Source organism: Haematobia irritans, chromosome 3, assembly GCF_050003625.1.
Source record: "Haematobia irritans isolate KBUSLIRL chromosome 3, ASM5000362v1, whole genome shotgun sequence".
Lineage (NCBI taxonomy): Eukaryota > Metazoa > Arthropoda > Insecta > Diptera > Muscidae > Haematobia > Haematobia irritans.
In genome coordinates this window covers 8,385,456-8,405,221 of record NC_134399.1, presented here as the reverse complement: position 1 = coordinate 8,405,221, position 19,766 = coordinate 8,385,456, and the positions used below count along the sequence as shown (strand labels likewise).

At 30.9% G+C, this 19,766-nt stretch overlaps 2 protein-coding genes and 1 long non-coding RNA gene across 6 annotated transcripts in view; 1 reads left to right on the top strand and 2 right to left on the bottom strand.

The window, feature by feature from the left end:
• Positions 1 to 19,766, bottom strand: part of RpLP2 (ribosomal protein LP2) — a 507,190-nt gene that overhangs the window by 461,834 nt on the left and 25,590 nt on the right. The window lies entirely within an intron of this gene.
• The window catches only part of bif (protein phosphatase 1-binding protein bifocal), a 112,119-nt gene that overhangs the window by 80,788 nt on the left and 11,565 nt on the right, over positions 1 to 19,766 (bottom strand). The window lies entirely within an intron of this gene.
• On the top strand, positions 8,204 to 8,725 carry LOC142229705 (uncharacterized). Its single transcript, XR_012720473.1, has 2 exons — positions 8,204 to 8,409; positions 8,473 to 8,725. It is a non-coding gene; the product is annotated as an uncharacterized LOC142229705 (long non-coding RNA).

Here is a 19,766-nt window from a genome sequence, read left to right as displayed (position 1 = left end):
ATTGAATTTACTCTGAAATTTTTTTCTGTCTAGAAAATAGCAAATAAACTATTCCATATCCATTCTAAAGTTGAATTTATGATTTATTGTTACTGACCTGTTATTGTATTGCACCCAAATATTCTTATATTAATTTAATTCTGTGCTTATTTCAATTCACAATAACCGAACAGGGTGATTCCAAATAATATTAATAATCTTTGACTTTACTCTGAATTTATTTCTGTCTAGGAAAAACTAACTAAAAAATTCCTCATTTCCTTTTATACGCTCCAGCACAAGTTTGTCGTTCTGTTTTACAATAAAATTCTAAAATAACAGCCTTCCATAATGTTGTTGTTGTTGTAACACTTTATTGTGATTTCATCCATTTTTATGTTATACGCTTTGGTACTTCAGCTTGTGGCCAGATCGAGGAACCCTGCGACTAATGTGAAGTGCGTCCAGAGTGACCTGGCGGTAAGTCGGGTTGGTTTAGCTGCCTTCCATAATAGAGTTATCGTGATAAACTGCGGCTAGATTGATTTCCTATCTTCGACCAAATTTTAGACCGACTTCTCAGGTTTATTCCTACGTTTGGACCCCTTATATATTTAAAGATTATTTTATTAATGAAATATCAAAATTTGGCGTTGTTATTAATCCGGGAAGATTAGATGGTCTGATATAGTAGTCAGTCTCTAGTTTTCTTATCTTCTAAAAAGTGTAGTTTAATCCGAAAAATGAATGAAAAATCTTGTGCACGTCTTTATAACATATGACATACTATATAACTAACCAAATTGTTTTATATATGTACATACATGCAAGATATCATACATTCAAATCCTTTGTTTAATAAACAATGCCGTTAATATATCATTGCTTATTGTTCTTATCAATTTTTTGGCTGATACTATTTGTTGCAGGTTTCATGTTAATGGTTTCTTAATTATTCTCAAGGCTTCACAAAAAAATACGCATGAAATCAATAAAAGTGAATGAAATCAATTGAAAATTAATCAAAATTAGAAAAGAAAACAATATTTTTTGTCTTGTATGGTAAAGCGTATAGATACATGTGAAATCCCTTTTCTTGTATTATTATTTATTATTCCTGGAAATATAAATATGTCAACAAACAAATCGAACTTAAAAGATAACACCCCTGAGGTGTAATTCACTTTAGTTATTTATATATATTTATTTACTATTGTCATATTTTTATTATTATTATTATTTTTTTGCAATTTTCTTTTGACTAAATCATCAAATCAAATTTTTTCTAATCAATTTATTTTATATCTTACTATATATTCAATATGTTTTTAATGTATATTTCCATTTAATATGGCTTCTTAGTCAACTAATACCTAGCCATTGTCATTTAATATTTAATAAGCAAAATATACCAAAGCGTTTCTCTTTTTTTATTATCAATTAAAAAAAGTTATCTCTACATTGCATTGAAAAAATAGGCATTCGTTTCTATTTCCCCAAAAGTTAACTATTTACCTAAATGGCATTTATTTTTATGGGTGACGACGTCTAACTAAAATTTCGAAAAGATATGAAAATCGTGGGCATTCTATAGAAACCTTATCTTTCATTGCTTTTACATGAGGATTTATTTGTGTTTCTGCGAATTTTTATATTTTTTGGTCTAGAAATGATTATAGTTGGCAACCCTATAGCTCTTATAGAGAGATGAATAAATATAAATAAATAACATTGAAGTGATTATTTTTTTTACGAGTAAGGACGTCTAATAACTAAAATTTCTAATAAATATGAAAATCATGACCGTTATATGTCCTCTATTCTCTTTCCTTGTTTTTACATGAAGATTTATTCGGTGTTTCTGGAGAGTTGGCAACCCTACATCTGACCTCTTCCAAAGATAATTGAGAAGAAGATGCAGTCTTGTCATAGCAAAACTGAAGCACCAGAGGACTCTGCCAACAAAATATCATAAAGTTTGCGTCGACGTGTCTCTCAAATGTACTGCCGTTTGCGTCGGAAAATATCATAACATTTGTGTTTTTCATAAATTTTTGAATAAAAACCCACAAAAGTAATACCAAAACGATTGTAGAAAATTAAAATAAAACGTATGTGTATTTTAAAGCGAATATTCAATATGGGTTTATGTGAATATTGCCGTTTTAAATTTATTCCTGGGCAGAGCAGCTTTGGAAAAAATTGACAAATAAAACAATTTTTTTCTCATAGCCCTCTACACCTTGACATTTGTTTTCTCTTTATAAGATCACAATGCTTAATCTTGTTATACTCAATTATCTTTGTCTCTTCAAAGGAAAAGTAGTATTTAAGATATAACCCTGCTCTCTCTCTTAACGAGAGAGCAAATGAGCAGGGCTGCCAATTTTGCCGATTTATATGCATTTTGACAATTTTGTACTCCAAAAATAGACAATTCAATATTTTCAATTCAATATTTATACCCTTCACCACTACTGTGGTACAGGGTATAATAAGTTTGTGCATTTGTATGTAACGCAAAGAAGGAAAAGTCTGAGACCCATCGTTTACTATACCGATCGTCTTAGAATTAAATTCTAGTCTTAAGGCCGGTACTATGTTCAGGGAGCGATATTGGATTACGTTGGTGGTGTTGCTTGTTTTTACAAAATAACATTTTATTTTTCCTCGGGCAATTGATCTGCTATTCCTTTGATCGTTTGTATAGTTTCGGAACAAAAATATGGTCCGTGTTTGATTTATAAACCCGCACAAATAGTTTTCAATAAATAAATTATTTCTTAATTCACATTGCAAATGGCGCCGTGCTATAAACGTCAGTTTTTCAACACGAAAAAACAAAGTATCACAAATGGAAAAAATTTCGCAAATTTTTCGCATTTTTTGGTTTTGTATGGAGTTTCAACGCGAAAACCGAACAGAGTACCGGCCTTTATATGTACACCCTCAAAAAAAATCGCTTCTTTAACATATGTTCCAAACATATTTTGCAGGAAGCACATATATTATTGGATACTGCCGAAACATTAATATGTTTGTTTTATGTGAACATATTATATGTTTGGAAGCATATTGAGCCCAAAAATATTATATGCTTGGAAGAATTTTTCGCAAAGACGATTGTGCTCATTCCCTAACATACTCGTAATTTTCACTTCCACGAAATATTTTAGTTCTTGGCACCTTTTTCTGTAATACAAATAATGTTGAAGGAATTATTCACTTTTATAAATTTTACCTTTCGCCTGCACGGAGAATCGAACCGAGGACCATACAGTTTGTAAGCCAACACACTATCCACTGGGCTACGTAGCTGTTATAGTCACCAGTAGATAACTATCGTTATAAGTTACATTTATATAGCATAGTTTGCAGCGCCCACGAGCCCATGCAAACATAACATTATTTAACAGAAACATACATTTGTTTGCTACGTGGAGCAGTGGTTAGCATGTCTGCCTTGCATGCAAAGGGTCGTGGGTTCAATCCCTACTCCGACCGAACACTTTTTTTGTTTTTTTTTTTTTAATTTACACATTTATATTTATACTATATTAAATTTTTATAATGAAACTTCGAAATGTGGGTTATTAAAGATTTATAGTCAGTAACAGTGCATGGTATAAACGAAATTGACTGATTTTTGGATAAAATATTATTTTTTTATTGCAAAAATAATAATTTTGTAACAAAAACTGTTGGAAGGAATTCAAAAACTCTAACAAAAGAAGAACGTGGAGTCGAGTATAAACATACATAAAAATACATATAATATAAACATAAATTTATTTAGGCGTGAACACTTTTTTACTAGCATTTAACAACATCGCTCTAAAATGCCTTTTATTTTTCTTTAATAATTCATTTTAAAGAAAATAAACTTTTTAAATTGTTTTAGCTGCAAAACTCGAACTTAATGCCCGCTTTTATATTTGAAGGTGTCCGTCAACTCCTCGTGGACTACTTATTAATAAGGAGGAACTAAACTTTGTTGTTATACATTTTACTTTGTAATTTTTCACTATTTCCTCCTTATTTTATTTTACTGTCCCAACTCTAGAAAGAGTATAGTGCCCTTTTGTTATTTTTATGAAGACCCCTTTTTTCTTTTAACGAAAAATTGTGCCCATAGTGCCAAAATGATAAACAAAACACATGTCCACACATACATAAAATGCTTCTCTCAAGGCGAAAACACAGGCTTTTTTTCAAATGTCTATTCTCTTGGTTCCGAATGTCCATTCTCTTTATTCAAATTAAATAATATTTAGACTTAAGCATATCAAATTTTTGGCCTGATCATAAAACAGTTTTCCGAAACAATATACAAGCGGTTTCAAAGAAATTGTTCTCTTTTGATTCTTTTGCTGTGTTATGTTGATATCTTTCGTCAACTCTCCCGGTTTCTATCTCTATTTCTTTCTCTATACTCTATCTCTGTTGCTCTCTGAAAAAAATATCACAACATATGTATGTTTAGTCGAAATTTGTAAATTTATATATGTTTGCATTCACACATATGATTTTTATGAAACATTCATGCCCCAAACATAATATATTCTAACATATTAACATAGATGTCCCAAACATTTAGTGCTAGTTTAGGAACATTACATGTTTGCACTTAAATATATTGTGTTTCAAAATTGTGCCCGAAACACATTTTGTTTATATCGGAACATATGAAAAACATATTTTTCTAACAGTGTAATTTTCGTCTTATACGTAATTTTGTGTGCAAAGTACAGCTCGCAGTTTAAGTCCGATCGTCCTCAAATTTGGCACATAGTTTTACATTGGCTCAAAGGCAATCACTATTGATTTTGGAAAAAAAATCGGTTCAGATTTAGATATAGCTGCCATATATATTTATCACCGATCTGGTCATAATTGACGTACTTATCAACGTATTTTCTCAAAATTTCGGCCAGCCAAATATTTTGGGGCTTTCGTAAGATGTGCAAAATATCAGCCATATCGGTTCAGATTAAGATATAGCTCCCATATATATCTTTCGTCCGATTTGAACTTATATGGCCTCAAAGGCCAGAGTTTTGCCCTGATTCGCTTCAAATTTTGCACAAGGAGTTCATTTAATAGTAACATTAAGTGTACCAAATTTCGTTGAAATCGGCTCAGATTTAGGTATAGCTCCTATATATACCTTTCGTCCGATTTCGACTAATATGACCTCAAAAGCCAGAGTTTTGCCCTGATTTGCTTAAAATTTTGCACAAGGAGTACGTTTAAGAGTATAATTTAGTGTGCTAAATTTGGTTAAAATCGGTTCAGATTTAGATATAGCTCCCATATATATCTTTCGTCCGATTTTGACTAACATGGCCTCAAAGTCAGAATTTTTCCTTGATTTGCTTCAAATTTTGTACAAGGAGTACGTTTAAGAGTATAATTCAGTGTGCTAAATTTGGTTAAAATCTGTTCAGATTTAGATGTAGCTCCCATATATATTTTTCGTCCGATTTGCACTTATATGGCTTCAAATTTTGCACAAGGAGTACGTTTAATAGTATCGTTAAGCGTGCCAAATTTGGTTCAAATCGGTTCAGATTTTGATGTAGCTCCCATATATATTTTTCGTCCGATTTGCACTTATATGACTTCAAAAGCCAGAGTTTTGCCCTGAGTTGCTTCAAATTTTGCATATGGGTGTAAATCGCCCGATTTACACCTATATTTGGGCGTTTATTTGTACATGGGAATATAAACCTTTATAATAACTCCCAACAAATTTGAAGGAGTTGGTAACACAAATTTTGGTCTACATAGTGGTGAAGGGTATAATATAGTCGGCCCCGCCCGACTTTAGGCTTTACTTAGTTGTTTTTATACAATTATTTATTTTAATGTTATTTATTCAAATGCATAGCAATGTTTATTTATTACTTGTTTTTTTATGAAAAATTTTTGTTTTGCCACAAAATGCTTTTTATTTTAATTTTATTTATATACAAAACTGACTTCGTTATGTTTTTTTATTGAAATGCATAGTTGTGTATATTAATTTTCTGTTTTGTATATGAAGTAAATACTTTTGTTTTTACCAAAAAATAAAATGTTTTATTTTGCCAATTTTTTTTACGATTTTTAAAATGCAAGTGCCGATTATGACGATTTTTCTCTAAATTTTGTTGACATCCCTGGCTATGAGTATTATTTTTGTTCGTCTTGTAATAATTATAGTTGGCAACCCTGCATCTAACTTTTTCATTATTGTTGTGATAACTACCTTGTTATCGAATTTTATCGATTGATAATTCCATAACCAACATATAGAAAATCATCAAATAAATACCGTTATACCGTTGTTTTATTTGTAGTAAGCTTTAAACAATGTAATTAAATTCGAAAACATGATCATAACAAATGTTTCCCTAATATGAGTGCACAAAAGCTCCAATACCGGCTATTAACATCAGATATTCAAGCATAAGGCATAATTCCAAAACTCACACTCACACAACTACTATTGAAAGCAAAAACATTTGCACTTTCTTTGTTAATGATGCTTACACTGTCATAACGGTTATTGAGTGTTGATGTTGTTATTATCTCTACAATTAGTAGCTAGGGAAAAATTAAGTATTTATGACATATCAACTCCGGCAGAAGGCCCAATGCAATGAAATATAATCTAGAAGACGAATCCATGAAGTGTATAGCAAGCCATTTACAACAAGAGTACTCTCCATAGTTGTTTGTATTAAACATATTTGTACGCATTAAGTACCTGTTGAACTTTAGCAAACACCCAAGAGATTGAATGCTGTTGTGTTGGGACCACCACCATCATTACATTGCGGCAGATATGAATCACGCAGTGTCATGAACTTCTACTAGGAAATTATACAGAGAGCACACTGCCATCTGTTATGGCTCTCTGTAAATTGAATGGAATGGAAGTCACTATGCATGATATGATGAGCTGTGTGGGAAATATATCTCCTGCTAAGAGTTTATTGTTAAACGAAATTCAATACATAACGTCATGTGGCGTACATGCAAAAACATTTTTTTTTTAACAAAAGCAGATCTTTGTTGTTGCTAAAATTATTTCTGAACGGTAAATAGATAAACATAGCTAAGGCTGCAAGATATTAAGACCAGTTTATAGAACAAGAAACTAACCTAAAAATAAAGCAAAATCTCATTAGCCTAAAATTTCATTTGTTTTAAATATAAATACTATCTTTTTTAGTGTAGTTACTCAAGGAAATTGGTTACCATTTTTGGATAATTGCATATATAGAAATGATAACAAAGCAAAACAAAATAACAGCACATTGCTAATGACATTTCACATGTCATTCCATATAGGTACTGACATGCATCTCTTCCATCCATTTATAAATGGCGCCTTAAAAAGAGAACACATACAATTATGAAACACACACACATCAAGTCGAATATTAATGAAAGAATATATTTATATGCAAATTGATTTATTATAAAGCCAAGTTTACTTTGCCGGGAGATAGGTACGTGCGAATGTATTCTTCTCCTCATGGAATATTCACCTTGATGAGTTATTCCTCTTCTTTTCACTGCTAAGACTTCCGTTATAATTAATGCAAAATCACTCGACTGCCAAAGAAATTTCAGATGCCTCTTTTATATCTGATTTATTCTTGTTTTATAACACGAAACTGAAAATTTCAAAGTCTTTTATAGTACACTGGTAGAAAAATGTTTCGTACTATTAACGAACGGGCTTCGTTGATAATTTTTCGTTAATATTACGCAATTTTTCGTTATAAGAACGAAAGTGATCGTTAATACAACGAAATCAATCGTTAAAAGACAATTTTGTGTTTTGGCTTTTCGTTATATTAATGAAACACGTTTCGTTAATATTACGAATATTAACTTTGTAATTTTATCAAGAATTTCAATAAACAAATTCTCTAAGATGGAATTATTATAATCATTTGCACATAGAGAGTAAATTTTGGAAACTTTTAGCCCTTAAAATAGTCGTTTTATATACTCCGAAACTGGAATTGAAAATTTCATTTATAAAACGAAAGCGATCGTTAATATAACGATATGGATCGTTAAAAAATAAATTTTAAATTGTTATATTTCGTTATATTAATGAAATATGTTCATTAATAATACGAATGGGAGTTTGAGTATTTCTGCCTCTCCTTACTCTCTCTATCTCTCTCTCTCTCTAAAACGTCTCTCCATACTCTCTCTAATACGTCTGTAGCGTCTATGTAATTTGTACATACACATGTAAGCATGGCAATAAGCACATGTTTGCGTGTGCGTCTTGGAAAACAAACGGTAAAAAGTTCAACAGAAAACTTGTCTGATGGGCAAACCTTAACAACATTTACGTTCTTTTCGCTGAAGAGTGCACAGGCTCATTACAGTTTCGTTGTGAATAAAAAACCTAGATTGTGGGTGAGTTAAATTGGTGTTTTTTGTATATTCGAAAGAAATTTAGTATAAATTTTTAATCTTTAGTGAAAATGCCCCGGGGAAGTGAACTTTCAGATGAAGAAGGCGGAACAATTACCGCAATGAACCTTGGTTGGATAAATGGACACGGCGATACGATTATCATTTTTTGGTCTTAGAAATAAGAGGTTTTTTTTTTTCTTAAGTGAAAGTCACAATATATGATTATTAAATTACTTATTTTATCAATAAATATTATTTCCTACTATATATAAATCATATTTCAAATATATTAACAAAAATAATACACTACCAATAACTACACTCAAATGCAATACTTGGTTGGGTTTCATTAATATAACGTTTGTGTTCATTTATACAACGTTCGCCTTTCATTCATACAATGAATGATTTTCATTCATACAACGTATAAGCTGCATCCATACAATGAATAAATTTCATTCATACAACGAATAATATTCGTTAATACAACGAAAAGGCTACGTAATAACAACGTAATTATTCGTTAATACTACGAAATGTATTCCATAAAAGGTTTCGTAAATATAACGTAAAATTACGTTGTTATAACGAAATGCTACGTTGGCTGACTTTTAATGAAGAATTTCGTTAATACAACGTAGAAATTCATCGTATTAACGAAACTTTTTCTACCAGTGTACGAGGGGAGTTTGTAAAGTTATTACGGATATAGCCTTAGAAAACAAAGTCAACGAAAATTTCGATAGCCGATTTAACTTTATTTTAGTTCATAAAATTCGGCTCTCCAAATAATGTTAGAACGTTGGTCCACACCGCTTTCCCTTGCACGGTTGCCACAGTTGGTAGAAATCTACCAAAAATGGTAGATTTTTTACTGTTTGGTAATGTATTATTACAATTTTCTATACAATTTTGACAAATTTTTCTATAGAAATAAAATTTTGACAAATATTTTCTATAAAAATAAAATTTTGACAAAATTTTCTATAGAAATAAAATTTTGACAAATATTTTCTATAGAAATAGTTGTTTTTAACAACTACAAAATAAATTACACTTGTAGTTTAGTCAATGCATGGTTTTAAGCTGAAATCAAAAACAACAACAATGATTAAAGGAAAAAACCAACAATAAGAAAACAAAACGAATGAGAAAAAGAGGAAGAACGCTCAAAATTAACCCAGCCAACTGCACTCAAATCGATGATTTGACGGTGGCAAAGGAAAATACATATGTTTGTACGAATTTATTTCGGCATAAGCCTGCTATCATCTATCATGTAAAACCTTTTTTCGGAAGGTTCAAGTGTGGTTCACTGTTGGGTTTAGTGAACTGCCTGAATTTATTCTGATAATTGGTTGATAGTTTTGCTGCAAGTAGAGGATGCTAATGAGAAATGTGGTAATTCCGAAACGTGCGTCCATCCAACCATCTTGCAGTCTATAGGGCTTTGCCCTTTTTTCCCCTGTTGGTTAAGCTACACTTGTAGTTTAGTCAATGCATGGTTTTAAGCTGAAATCAAAAACAACAAGAATGATTAAAGGAAAAAACCAACAATAACAAAACAAAACGAATGAAATAATATTTTGACAAAATTTTCTGTAGAAATAAATTGTTGACAAAATTTTCTATAGAATAAAAAATTTTGAAAAAAAAAATCCCTATAGAAATACAATTTTGACAAAATTTTCTATAGAAATAAAATTTTGACAAAATTTTCTATAAAAATAAAATTTTGACAAAATTTTCCATAGAAAAAAATTTTTGACAAAATTTTCTATAGAATTAAACAACATTTTCTATAGAAAAAAATTTTTGACAAAATTTTCTATAGAAATAAAATTTTGACAAAATTTTCTATAGAAATAACATTTTGACAAAAATTTTCTATAAAAATAAAATTTTGACAAAATTTTCTATAGAAATAAAATTTTGACAAAATTTTCTTTGCCCTTTTTTCCCCTGTTGGTTAAGCTACACTTGTAGTTTAGTCAATGCATGGTTTTAAGCTGAAATCAAAAACAACAAGAATGATTAAAGGAAAAAACCAACAATAACAAAACAAAACGGACGAAATAATATTTTGACAAAATTTTCTGTAGAAATAAATTGTTGACAAAATTTTCTATAGAATAAAAAATTTTGAAAAAAAATCCCTATAGAAATACAATTTTGACAAAATTTTCTATAGAAATAAAATTTTGACAAAATTTTCTATAAAAATAAAATTTTGACAAAATTTTCCATAGAAAAAAATTTTTGACAAAATTTTCTATAGAATTAAACAACATTTTCTATAGAAAAAAAATTTTGACAAAATTTTCTATAGAAATAAAATTTTGACAAAATTTTCTATAGAAATAAAATTTTGACAAAATTTTCTATAGAAATAAAATTTTGACAAAATTTTCTATAGAAATAATATTTTGACAAAATTTTCTATAGAAATAACATTTTGACAAAAATTTTCTATAAAAATAAAATTTTGACAAAATTTTCCATAGAAAAAAATTTTTGACAAAATTTTCTATAGAATTAAACAACATTTTCTATAGAAAAAAATTTTTGACAAAATTTTCTATAGAAATAAAATTTTGACAAAATTTTCTATAGAAATAAAATTTTGACAAAATTTTCTATAGAAATAAAATTTTGACAAAATTTTCTATAGACATAAATTTCTATAGATTTCTTCCGTATACATTACAGTCCTTACTCAACATCCAATAAAGAAGGAAATGAGTATGACCACTATGTCAATGACCGTTGATAAAAATTAAATAAATCTGCTGTGGGACTGTTACTGAAAAAAGACCCATTAATCTTCATACTATAATAATTTCATTCATTTTTCAAGATATCATAACTCAAAAGCCTTCCAAACACTGCTGGCTTGCAACTGGTGTCGCCACTGTTGTCATAAAATATTGTGGACAAAATATTTTGAATGAATGAATAGAGAAAAAATCTAAACTGCTTTACGACGATCCATCTTGTAACGCAGATGATAGATATACGATGGTTGATGATTTTGGGTCAATGTCTTGACCAATGAAATGGTCTCCATCTTTCATTGTCCCTCAAAGATTTCTTTTAATTGTAAGTAATTGTTAAGTTTTCTCATATATTTATATTTGTATTTGTTGAATAAAATTGTTATTCCATTGAGAGAATTGAAAGATCGTATCGATATGATTTGACAAGAGTTATAAAGATGTGTGCCATTACTTTAGTCATAAATGGTGATGACGGCGCTGATGGTAATAAACGAAAAACATATTAAGTATATAGTTAAAATTATTTATAATAATTTTTGGAAGTGTGTATATTGTTTGTAAAGTAAATAAATAAACGTTCTTGATAATAAAGCCAAATTTACTTTCTCTTTTTTTCCATCCAAAACAAATTGTAGGAGTTTTACGAGTATCTTCTTTTGCTCACGAAATTTGATGATCATTTAGAGTAATCGAGAACTGGGGCCAGAAGATGTTGGGCTATGCCTATCAAATGGGAAAATAGTTATTCAAGAGAAAGTCAATAAAATTACAGTACTTGAAATGAATGTAGTATTGATTCAATGTCCATAATTAAGAAACTATAATTTCAACAACATTTTAAGATTGTCGTTAATTATTTTCTTAAATTCATTTTGGAAATATTAAAGATATGGGAACGATTAAGTTGAAAAAGTTAAAGACCACCAAAAGATTGGCCGATCGATTCTTATGTATCCACCACCATGGATTACGTACAAAATTCTACTAATAATGGCAACCATTATAATAATCGCATTACTATATCGAATTATTGTCCAATACTGACCACTTTTTGTGTTTTTAGCGATGAATACGGACAGAATTTCAGCTGGAGCAGATGAAAACTAACCATTAAGGACTCTCAATATGCCTATATCAAATTTGAGAATTGGCCTATATGGGGGCTATGTTTAATAATGAACGAATTTAATAAATTTTGTATGGTTACTTCAGGGTTAATACAAATTACATCAAGTACCGAATGTCACGGGAATGTGACGAAAAATACGCCTTCAGGACGCTCAAGAAGTCAAATCTGGGAATCGGCCTATATGCGGGCTATATCTAAATTTATTGCATGCCCGAATTACTAATGAAAAGTTGATCTACTATGGCAAAATCATATGGTTACCCCATTATATGAACAACTCTCGGCCATATGTCACAAAATCCATAAAAAGACATTGCTCTCTCTCTCTCTCTCTGATTAAACTTTTTTCCCGCTATATCCGACTTCTTTTAAGAATAATTTCCTGGCCTTTTTATGCAGTTTTAGCTTTTTTTTATATTCGACATGTTTCTATTAGACAAAATGCATTTTTATTCAACCCATGCTGCCTGAATAAGTTTCTCCACATAATTAAAAAATTAACAATAATCCCCCCCTTGAATTTTGGTACAAAAATACTTTTTTTTGCTTATTTTGGCTGTTTTTGGCGGGGATCAATGACGCATGGCTAGGCCGTTTAGCAGTTAAGTTTTAATGAGCCGAAAATTTGTGTCAATTCTTTTGACGCTAAAAACTTTCTTTAAAAGCAAATAAAATAGAGACAATCGTTGAATCATTTAGCGTAAATTGGGGTTTCTCTGATTTACAAGAAAATACTTTATAAGAATTTCGTTTGTCTAAAATTTCGTTCCTAAAGAAAGTATTTTTTTCTTTGGGTGTAGAAATAAAACTGTGAGCGAAATTTTAAGCAGAATCTCATTTAGATTAGAGGTGTGCACGTGATACGAAATTGTCGTGACTCCCGCTGATGGCAACGGCGATAGTGTGATTAAGAAACCAAATGTTGTGCGTGAGCGTGATTCACGAAAATAATTTCTTCGTGAGTGTGCGTGAGTAACGAATACCGCAAAAATACGCTCACGAAAATAATCCCGTCCAAGGACATAAAACGCTTACGGGTTGAATTCATTTACAATTTTAGTGGCACCTGTTAAGAGTTTCATAATGCTCTCGATGTTAATCATGCTCATGTTTTTAGACACGTTTTTCGCGTTGTTTTTTGTGAATCACGTTATTTTTCGTGAGCCATTTTCGTGCGTGAGTAAATACAAGTTTTCTTTTCGTGAGTGTGCGTGAGTCCTACCAAACAATATCGTGCGTGAGTAAGATTTCTCTGTCGTGAGTAAAATATTACTCACGTGCACACCTCTAATTTAGATCGGGAGGTTAGGTTAGATTAGGTGGCAACCCGATGTATCAGGCTCACTTAGACTATTCAGTCCGTTGTGATACCACATTGGTGAACATCTCTCTTATCACTGAGTGCTGCCCGATTCCATGTTAAGCTCAATGAAAAGGGACCTCCTTTTTATAGCCGAGTCCGAACGGCGTTCCACATTGCAGTGACACCACTTAGAGAAGCTTTGAAACCCTCAGAAATGTCACCAGCATTACTGAGGTGAGATAATCCACCGCTGAAAAAATTTTAGATGTTCGATCGAAGCAGGAATCGAACCCACGACCTTTTGTATGCAAGGCGAGCATGCTAACCATTGCACCACGGTGGCTCCCGGAAACAACCATGATTTTACCAGACGGAAGGACGGATATCGGACAATCGATTGAGAATTTCACCACCAGCAAAAATATATACAGTAAAACCTCTGAAAGGTGGACACCCACGGTCGCCTAAATTTTGTCCACTTTTGGGAGGTGTCCAGTTATGAGGGGATAATTTTAATGTGTTAATATATCAAACGTCCCCATACAACTGCCCACATTTGGGAAGTGCCCGGTTTTCAGAGTGTCCAAGTTTGAGAGGTTTCACAGCATTACGCTACAAACAGAATGCAAAGGTAGTATACCCCCAATCCTAGGGCAGTGGATATAAAGTGGATCCAGGTTTCCCTACAAAAAAGAACGGTCATACTCTTAGGCGTCTCGGTCAAACTTTAACAACAAAAATGTCTTCGTTGGTCTAAAATTTCGTTTCTGAGGAATGTATTGTTGTCCCAATGATTATTCTATCGCATCCATCGTTTTCCCCATCAATCCTTGAATTAACCTCTGATGCTCCATCGTACTGTATGTACACCCGGAGAAGGAATATGATCATCGTAACCCTGTTTCAAGAGAATAATGTTATTTTTTCACAGTTTCATATGAAAAAAAAAAAAAACACTTATCCTTGTGTTTATTGGGATTGCTTCGACTCTCAGTATGATCTACAGCCTCTCTTAATAAAAGAGAGTAAATCTACATCTTATTCTAAATGGTCTTTGAAAACTTCAGCCAGGCTGCCTCTTGGGACATAAATGACCAAAATTGCAAAATTGCACTGTAATCAATTAAATTTGTTCTCTTGAAAATTTCCACATTTTTCCACTTTGCATTTTATATGCATTTTGGGAATGTTGAAATGGAAAACAGATAAGAATCATTATCGTACTTGTCCCATTTCAAAGACAATTATGTTCATATCTCTTTGTACTTTTTTTTAATTTATATACATTTGACATAATTTTCCATAAATACAATGACTATTTTCTTGTTTAACTATGTCACTCAATAATTGTGACGATTCATTATCTTTCCTTTGCACACACACTCACAAACACACCTAATAGCGATATTTGTGGGTTTTCTGTTATTGAAAATAACCGCCAACCGCTATATTCAAATGTATGCACATACATACATATGTAAGTACATATGTCTGCTATGGCTAGTATGTGTATAGATTTTCTTGTAAAACTACGACAACAAGGGATAACATTACAACATGCGAGGTTTCAATACTCACCAAGCATACAAAACCAAAAAAAAAAAAAATTATGAAAATTGTGTAAAATCTCAAAACTGACAACTAAGCACTCGTTTCTTTTTTTTTTGTCATTTTTCTGATTCTTACTCAAGGGATGAAATATAATGCCCCACCAAAACCAACAATCCTCAATATAGAGAGGGGGGGGGGGGGGGGTGAACAAAAAAGGAAAACAAGAAACGAAACCGATATTATGTGAAGAGAAATGTAACAAAACCACCAAATGCAATATAAAAATTGATGCATTCACAGCAAATGCAAACGCGGAAAAGAGAGGAATAAGAGAACAAGTGAGAAACGTTTTATGATATTGACAGGAAAACAAAAGTATACAATTACTCTATTGATATTGAAATGTGATAAATTATAATGAAGATATTTGTAACAAATTAGAACTAACAAACGGGAAGCATAGTAATACTAATAGCATATATGGTATGGGGCCATAACATCAACTGTCTTGAATTGCTTACTTTAAATGTGAATGTTTGTTGTTCTAATTAAAAATAACTATAGAATATTCAAAAAAAATCTTGAAAGTATTTGTTTTTTTTTTAATATCATTGTATTAAACCTGTTAAAATGTCAATGAAATTTATTAATTTTTCATTCAATGTTCGCTGAACACATATAACAGCCATTGCTATAGTTTTTTATTACACCTCCTAAAAGTATGCTATGAAAATTAATTACCTCAATAAAGGTGAATAATCATGTCATAACTGTGCTACATATAACAAGTACGTTTTTGCCTGTACATTAGTGAGGGTAGAATACTTCTATTTAAACACCAGCGGGCAAGGCAAAAAAAACTAAAATATTTGATATCTGAAAATGTACTATGTATTCATAAAATACTTTATGACAAAATAGCGGGGTAGTTATAAATATGATCTGCCATAAATTTGTAGTTTTCATTTTGTACAATCAAATATGTCAACGAAACTAATTTAAAATTACTTCTGAGTAAAATTTGTTTACATTTAAGTTAATGTATTTAATTAGAGGGCCACTGCGCTTTATAGTTGTTTAAAACTCATATCGAAAAAAAGGTGAACCCACCATGAAGAAACTTTTTTGGTTAATTTTTGAAAATTTAGATTATTTTTAGAAAATTTTAACTCAACAGTATTAAAAACGCTGACATCTCACCGATATCACAAAAAATAAATAAATATTCAAGAAAATTTATTGGACATAATTAATTTGTTTCAGTTGTTAAAGAACATTTTGCAGCTTGAAGGAACAAATTAAAGTTCAAAATTGCAAGAATGTCTTTAGTGCCATATGGGGTCATATGAAGTAACATTTACAAACTTAAAAAAATAATTAACTATTTTGTGAGAAGTACGAATTTAGTAGTTTTTATTTAATTTAACTAACGTACACAAACAATTATTGGAGTAAAAGAAACATTCTCCAAACAAAACAATTCCATGGACTATAAAGTTAAATTGGCTTTAGTGAAATAAAGAGTTCACTTTTTTTAAGTGCATTATGCTATTATTTCCAACTCGTTCATATGACTGATTTTGACAATTTATTTTATTGTTTACACGTTTACAAAATCATTTTGATTTATTGCATACAGAAATAAAGTTATTCGTAATGGAATTCAAGCTGAAAGGGTGATTTAGCTGGAAAACCACAAGTTAACCACTTGTTCGTTAGCACCCTCCAATATATTAATTTGTATAAATCTTTTGTTTAAACGTTACTGTGATACTGGCAATATTTCAACGCTTCCAAAAAGTGAGCGAAACAAGAATATACGGCCTTTAGTACGGCCGGAAAAACTGTCATTTCTAGAAGCCCAAGAAGTCAAATAGGAAAATCGGTCTATATAGAGGCCATACCAAAACTTGGGCCGATGCACACCGTATTCTGCCCGGCTATATGTGGACCTAAAATACTTCTAGATTTTGAATGTAGAAAATTGCAGTCTCCAAATATTCAAGACCAGGATTCGGGTGTTTGGTTTATATGGGGGCTATATCAAAACATGAACCGATCTTGGACGATTGACTTGTTATTGAGGGCTGTAGCGTGATTACAACAGACAGACGGACATCGTATTATCTTAGAATTTTTCCCTGATCAAGAATATATAAACTTTGTATAGTCGGAAATCGATATTTCGATGTGGTATTAGAAAACGGCAGCAACACCAGAAATTATCCGAAATTTAAGTCAGATTTGATCGAAATCCACACCGTAGTCGTTGAAATCTTCCTCGTGAGCTGAAGATATCGCGGGAAATGTTCGTGAAGTTAAAGTTAACTTTATCTTAGCGGAGACACAAACCGATCTATGTTTAGTTTGTACAACAGCTCAGCTAAATAATGAACATAACAAAGCTCAGTTACATACGTACGAAAAATGTATTTTAAATAAAGTTATGATTTTTTAAAACAAAAATTATTGTCAGCGGACGAAGGTAAAACAATATAATAGAAACATGTATGCGGCGCCGAAAAAAATTGAAAGATTTACTGAATATCTCACTGATTTGGGCAAAAATTGTGTTATAAAACTAAAAGTCAGATTTTAGTATTTGAGCCACTGTCTCAAAAATCGGCATGGAGGGAATATACCTGGTGGCCACAGCTCTCCACGAGTAGAATACGAATCTGGAATCAGTTTATACGATTGGTTAACAGTTTTTGAGAAAATTGGATCTTAGGCTCAAAGTCAGATTTAACTCAGATTTTTGTATTTGAGCAACTGTGCACAAAAATCGGCATGGAGGGAAAATACCAAGCACTGGTGGAGACAGCTCTCCACGAGTAGGAAACGAATCTGAAATCAGTTTATCCGATTGGTTAACAGTTTTTGAGAAAATTGGGTCTTAAACTCAAAGTTAGATTTTAGTCCGATTTTAGTATTTGAGCCACTGTGCCAAAAATCGGCGTGAGGGGGGGTATACCAAGCACAGGCGGAGACAGCTCTCCACGAGAATAATTAAAGTAAGAACAAAATATTCTAGCTGTGTTTTTTTAGTCGACTTTTTGCTTGGAATGTACATATAAAAATGAAGTTTTGTGGCTTTTTTTGAAATTATTTTTTTATTTACTCTCAGCATTTTTTACTTTTATTTTACACTCTTTCTTAAAGTTTAACTTTGAATATGTGCAAAAAAAGCTGATTGCTAAAATTATTTAAAAAAACTCTAAGAAGGCCTTATAGAACACAATATATGAATTGTGATTAATCAGCAGGTGTTTTAGACAATTTAAACAAAATTCCAATTGAGTCCATTTCAGTTTATTTATTAATGAACAATTTGTATTTGTAAACATTTTTGTTTTCATTTATTTTTTATAAAAATTTAACTAAACTAAATTGCAATATTTAAAGTCGATTATTTGCAATAAATATTGACAATTGTAATATTGTTTATGGCAATTTGTAATTTTCCAATTTTTATCTACTGGGTTAATGACTAGTCATAAAAAAAAAATAATAATACAATAACTGTAAATATTACAGTAGAAAACAATTAACTTTAAATCTCTGAAAGTAAATAACCTAAACTTATCTATTTGTAAGCAGCAAATGTTGACATACAAAAACTCTAGGCAAAAAAATCTAACTGCTACACTATACAAAAAAACCCAAGACCTAGAAGACAACTTGAATACTTAAACCATAAAGCTTCTCTTTAAATATTTAAAATTATTACTGAATTTCCCAGATAAAGAAAAGCAAAAACCAAACCACTAAAATGGGTCGCTAAAGAATCTCTCCCCTTGCCCATTACTCCATCTTATCCATTATAACAAATTGAAATAGATTTTTTTTGTATGTTCAAAACTTTGTTTTATTATTCTTCATTTTGTTATTCATTTTTTTTCTTTTGCAACATTGAAATTTAAATTATACGATGTGAAAATCAAAAGCAAGAAAGCAGAACATTTTGCTTTGTTTTTCCTCAATTTTCATCTTGAAAAAAAAAAACAACAATTTTATTCATCTGCCAACCGCAAGAAATTTAGCATGAGATGGGTTATGAAAGATAAACCCGTAAAATGGTTAGAAAAATGCTTCCAGATATACAATGGAATGTGGACTTTTGGTTTTTATTGAAACTTTTAAATTCAAACATTAAAAGTAAAATCGCTATGAAAAATAGGAAATGAGTTTTGTTGCTAGGCCTTCGAATTGGTGAAGAAGATCAGCATTTAATCTACACAAAAAAAAGTATATACGGCCGAAAGTTCGGCCAGGCCGAATTTTATGTACCAGTCCTACTAAAGACTGTCCCCAAAATCGAACTACTTGGGTTCACAGAAAAAAATATTTTTTGGATTCAATCACGAAATTAATTGATTCAATCAAAGTCAATTAAAAAATTAGTTGATCCAATTAAAAAATAATTGGATATTTTTGTGATTGATTTTTGTTTTTATAAATTGAATAAATTGCATTTTTAATTGAATATTTTCAAAAATTCAATTAAAATTTTAATTAGAAATATTTTGGTGAAAATGTTTTCTTTGTTGTGATAAAAGTTGTCGCTGGCAAGTCTAAAGATCCATAAAGAAAGGAA